This window comes from Quercus lobata, chromosome 11 (assembly GCF_001633185.2).
Source record: "Quercus lobata isolate SW786 chromosome 11, ValleyOak3.0 Primary Assembly, whole genome shotgun sequence".
Taxonomy (NCBI): domain Eukaryota; kingdom Viridiplantae; phylum Streptophyta; class Magnoliopsida; order Fagales; family Fagaceae; genus Quercus; species Quercus lobata.
Window position 1 is genome coordinate 5792487 of NC_044914.1, and position 6189 is coordinate 5798675.

The window sequence follows — 6189 nt, forward strand, 5'->3', positions numbered from 1 at the left end:
CCTTGTTAAAAATACTGAATGATTGTATTGTATTTCTCAAGTAATAAAATATACATAAGTGCCTTTATATAAGAGGCAGAGTGTACAGTACAAGTAAGTGTACTATACAAGTAAGCAAGGTGGGCCTAAAGCCCACATATCCTAATACACGTTAATAGCCCCCCTCAAACTCAAGGTGGATGTGAGACCAACTTGAGATTGTCAACCAAAGTGCGAAGACGTCCCTTAGGATGTGACTTGGTGAAGATATCTGCAAGTTGATCTTTAGAAGAAACTGAGATCAGCTTAAGAGCACCATGGACAAGATGATAACGGATAAAATGACAATTGATCTCGATGTGTTTAGTCCGTTCATGGAAGACATCATTGTGAGCAATATGAATGGCACTCTGGTTGTCACAATAAAGAGGAATAGCAGAGGATGTGGATACACCTAAGTCTTTGAGAAGCCACCGTAGCCAAAGGAGCTCAGATGTGGTATCAGCAAGGGCACGATATTCTGCTTCAGTACTAGAGTGGGCCACATAAGTTTGTTTCTTACTTCGCCAAGAAATCAGAGAAGAACCAAGAAGAAAGCAATAACCAGTGGTGGACCTACGATCAGTGGGATCTCCTGCCCAATCAGCATTAGAAAATGCACGGAGAACAAGAGGAGACTGAGCAGAGTAGAAAAGACCATGGAAGAGAGTCCCTTTAGGTATCGAAGAATGTGCAGAACAGCAGCATAGTGAGTCGATCATGGAGCAGACAGATACTGACTCACCTGGTGAACAGCATAGGAAATGTCTGGACGAGTGACAGTGATATAAACTAGGCTGTCAACCAAGCGTCTGTAAAGAGAGGGATTAGACAACGGTTTCCCCCCTGACGGAATCAGATATGCATTAAGCTCAACTGGAGTATCAGCAATCTTGCTATCAGTGAATCCAGCTCGAGACAAGAGTTTAGAGGCATACTTGGCTTGAGTAATATAAAGTTCATATGTAGAATGAGTAATTTTAAGACCCAAGAAGTAACTGAGATGTCCAAGATCTTTCATCTCAAACTGCTGACTAAAAAAACTCTTGAGTTCTTAAATGCCACTAAGGTCATCACCAGTTATGATCATATCATCCACATACAGGAGAAGTAAAATAGTGCATTTGTCAGTGCGACAAAGAAATAAGGCAGAATCATAATGACTGGCCATGTAACCTAAGCGATAGATGGTAGAGCTGAATTTGGCAAACCAAGCTCGTGGAGCTTGTTTAAGGCCATAAAGAGCACGCCGAAGGTAACAAACCTTATTTGATTCAACAGAGAGACCAGGAGGAGGTTGCATATAAACTTCTTCACTTAAATCCCTATTAAGGAATGCATTTTTGACATCCATCTGAAAAAGGTCTCATTTTCTAGCAGCAACAATAGCTAAGAGAGCTCGAACAGATGAGATACGAGCAACCGGAGTAAAGGTCTATTCATAATCAATCCCATACTCCTATGTAAAACCTTTTGCAACAAGACGAGTTTTGTAGCGCTCAATGGACCCATCAAAGCGAGTCTTAATCTTGTAGGTCCACTTACAACCAACCACAGATTTCTCTGGGGGGAGAGTCACCAAATCCCAAGTATGGTTTTTAGATAATGCATCAAGTTTCTCTTTCATTGCAATATGCCACAAAGGGTCAGTGGAAGCCTCACGATAGGTGTGAGGCTCATGCAGTATAGCAAGGGCAGTGTAACAATGATAATCAAGTAAATGTGTAGGAATAGATCTTACCCGAGTTGAGTGACAAGGTGGAATGTCTTGTGCAAGATCTTTAGGCGGAGCAAGAGTAGGGGACCCAAGCTCAGGGTTGGGTAGCTCGTCTTCAACCTGTGCATCTTCCACCTGTTCATTAAAAGGTGAACTAGGAAATGGATCAAAGGCATTTGGTGGTTGGACAGAAAAGTCTATAGGAGGATCAGGAGCAACTACAGGAGGATCAGGAGTAGTTACAGAAGGAATATGTGCCTCATCTGGAAAAAGATCTAAAACAGAGGAGGAAGATAGGGAGGCACGGAAGTGAGAAAGCTCGACAAAAGAACGATGTTCCCAAAAGGCAACATTGCGGGAGATACGAAAACGATGAGAGACAAGATCATAACACCGATACCCCTTTTGAGTTTCGTCGTAGCCAAGAAAACAACAAAGCCTTGACCGAGGCTCAAGTTTGTTATGCTCATGTGGCTGAAGAAGAACGAAACAAGTAGAATCGAAGGAGTGAAGGTGGTGATAGTCTGGAGGTGAACCAAAAAGGCGCTCATATGGAGTTTGATTTTGAATAACAGGACTTGGAATGCGATTAACAGCATGAACAGCATGAAGGGCAGCTTCACCCCAAAAAAGGAGCAGGAACTTTGGCAGAGAGAAGAAGAGCACGAACAGTGTCAAGAATATGACGAAATTTTCATTCGGCTCTACCATTTTGCTGAGAGGTACCTAGACAAGTTAGTTAATAAACAGTGCCATTGGAATGCAAAACAGCTTGGAAAGCATATTGAGTGTACTCAAAAGTATTATCAAATCGAAAATTTTTGATACGTTTGGAAAATTGAGTTTCAACCATTTTTGAAAAATTAGAATATACTTGCAATAACTCAGAACGATGTTTCATATTAAAAATTCAGCTATAGCGAGAGTAATCATCAACAAAGACAACAAAATATCGAGACCCACTAATACTAGAGACAAATGAAGGCCCTCAAACATCAGAATGAATAAAGTCAAAGATATCAGTGGATATTGATTCACTAGTATTGAAAGGCAAAGCTGGTTGTTTTCCTAACTGACATGAAACACAATCAAAATTTTATGTAGACACTGAACCTAACAAACCTCTAGAAGCCAATTGTTGTACTCGAGAGGAAGATGCGTGACCAAGTCGAGCATGCCAAAGTGCAAGGGAAGGAGTAGAAGAAACTGCAGTAGTTGCAACAACAAAAACAGGAGCAGCAAGTGGAAGACGAAGGTTGTCCACGAGAAACATAGGCCCAACTCTGGGGCCGGTCCCAAGCTCTTGTCCCGTCCTTGGATCCTGCATAATACACCCAGAATAATCAAAGATAATGCGATAACCTAACTCAGCTAATTGTCCCACAGAAAATAAATTGTAAGAAAGGTCAGGAACATTAAAGACACCAGGAACCGAGAGATTGGAGGTCGAAACGGAACCTATATTATGACCAGACATAGTGGAACCATTTGCTGTGTGAATATTAAGAGGGTGTGGTGCAAGTTTAAGTTCAGAAAATAAGGATGAGTGAGGAGTCATGTGATTGCAACAAGCAGAATCCATAAGCCAAGAGGAAGGAGACATACCAGATAAAGTTGAGAGAGAAGAGGAATAAGATGCATTACCAACCATACGAATGACATTGGCGATGATATTTTTAAGGTCATCTGTGGACATGGTGAAAGTGCGTCCTGAAGACTTAGACTGTGCAGAGATGGGAGCCATTGGTTGGACACTTTCAGTGTTAGCAACAGTAGCAACGAAAATTGATACAGCTGATTTGTTGCGATGATAGCAAGTCTTAATATTGTGGACAAACCTTTTGCAAAAATTGCAAAAACGTTTGCTAGATTGTCGGCAACGATTATTGCAACAAGAAGAAGATCTGTCCTTATTTTCCATTTAGAAGCAAAATATGCAGAAATGGACTGCAAAAATAAAATCTACATGAAAAACTGGGTAAAAAGCACCTAGACTGCAAAAAGTCAACTCTGAGAAAAAGTCAAATTCAACGATCAATCACTATGATGACATCAGCAGGATGACGTAAGCTGAAGACCTCAGTTAGGGCTGATGTGGATGATGACGTGTAATGATGACGTCAGCGATGACGTCAGCAGGTGCACAGTGGCGCGTGGAGCGCGTGAGTCAATCCTCGTCGGAACTTTGGTCGGCACGTGAGAGCGCGTGGAGAGTCCGATGAGGCCGATTTTTCTCCGGTTATGTAGATCGGAGAAAGACGATTCCGCTGACGACAACGGTGAGTTGATCGGAGCAATACTGATGGCGCGTGAGGCGCATGGACAAGCTGCGGAATCTTTGACCGGCACGTGGAAGCGCGTGAATGGTCAGCTAATGATGATTCCGGCGGCTTTGTGTAGATCGGTTGAAGATCTACCCGATGATAGGTCTTATGTCTTAATCGGAGATCCGGTGTGGAAGATCCGACGGAAGCAGTGATCTTGGTGGCGGTGATGAGCTTCTGGCGGTGAAGATTCAACCTTTGCACCTCTGACAGAGGTGGAACAGTCAAGAGAGGGCACGGAAAAGGTTTACTGACCGATGAAGTCGAGGTAGCGGAAAATACCAACGAAGACAGGACTGCAAGACACAAGAAAATTAGAGCAATGGCTCTGAGGAAACCCTAAAGGGCTACATCAATAATATATTATAGTGTAGTACAAATTCTTATGTTACAATGAATCATAACATGTGTATATATAGTAGAATAAACCCTTGACTAATAGACTTCTAGTACAAGTAGGAGACTTAGCTTGCACACAAAGTAGAATTAGGTTTGGGCCTATGCTAATGGGCTAATATATCTCTAACAGCCCCTCTCAAACTCAAGATGGAAGCTTGATGAAATCTTGAGATTTGATAAGGTTGAGAAGATCCCTTGAATGAAGTTTGGCTCTGTAATGGTAGTTTGAGGAAGACAATGGTTTTGCAGTGTTGATACGACTTCTAACAGTGGCTTGACTATATCGGAAAGTTTTGACGGCAGTAGTAGAAAGCCAAAGAAGATGAACGTAGCGAAAAAAAACACCGAGAAAGACAAAGATTGCTCTTAAATATACCGCAAGGACAGAAAACCATGGCCACAAGAAGGTGGCTCTGATACCATGTTAGAAATACTGAATGATTGTATTGTATTTCTCAAGTAATAGAATATACATAAGTGCCTTTATATAGGAGGTAGAGTGTGCAGTACAAGTAAGTGTGCTATACAAGTAAATAAGGTGGGTCTAAAACCCACATACCCTAATACATGTTAACAAACCTAAATCACGTAAAAGTGATACAAGGGTAATATACATTACATTGCAATAGGTCAAGCACTCACAGGGTTTCTACCCTAGCAGAAAGCCAATGAGCTCTTAACTCTAGCACATATTTCAGTGAACTTGGAGAAACTGATGGCAGAGTTCAAACTTTTTGAATAAACCTATTGTACAATTATCTAACACTAGCTATGTAGCTATGAGGCACTAGGAAGGAAAGGTCTAAATCAGGAAGCAATTATGAACAATAAACAGTTAAAAGAGTTTTTTTTTTTTTTTTAAATGAATGATTTGTCAATATTTTGGAGGTGGCAGCCGCCTGCCGGCATGGCAACAAACCAACATACTTCTTCAAGAGAACCCGTTGTAGTTAAAAGAATGGATTACAAAAATCAATGACATAAGGGGCTGCTAAATATCTTGTATATAACTCGATATTACGCAAAAAATAAAGCCCAAAAACTCAAAGGAGAAACTAGTAGCACAGAAAAGCTACTGCAAGAATGATACAGATATTGCAAATAAATCTCGACCTGCTTATCATTTCCATTACAACAAACGTGATTCTCAATTAACATTAAGTATCTACAGCTTTGATTTATCACTAGGTTTAATTTTTATAGTGAAAACCGTTGTTTTTTTTAGAAGTTGAAGAGTGTTTGTATAGATAATCACTGAGTTGGAATGGAAACCATTGTTTTCTTAGAAGTTGAAGAGTTTTTGTATAGAGAAACAGAGGTTCGCTGTGACTGAAATTCTTGGCTGGGTTTCATCTACAGGTGGGAAAGAAGAGGGTTTGTGTGTAAAAATTTAGACTTTCATCAACTGAACTGTGGGGTGGGTCAACCTTGGCGTGGGTTAGCCTTTGAGCTACACGTTGGTGGGGTGTTCAGAGTTGGCATGGGTTAGCCTTTGAGGTACACGTTGGTGGGAATTCAGATTATAGCCTTTGAGCTACACGTTGGTGGGGGTTCAAAGTTGGGGTGGGTCAAAGGTTGTAGCCTTTCAACTACATGTTGGTGGGAAATTCATATTTGGGTCAATATTTATGGGATTGGGCTTTTCATCTACTTTGACAACGTAGTTATTTTTTTTTAGAAGATTACAATTATTTGGTCATTGTTGCCATATACGTGACAGTAAAAATAAAT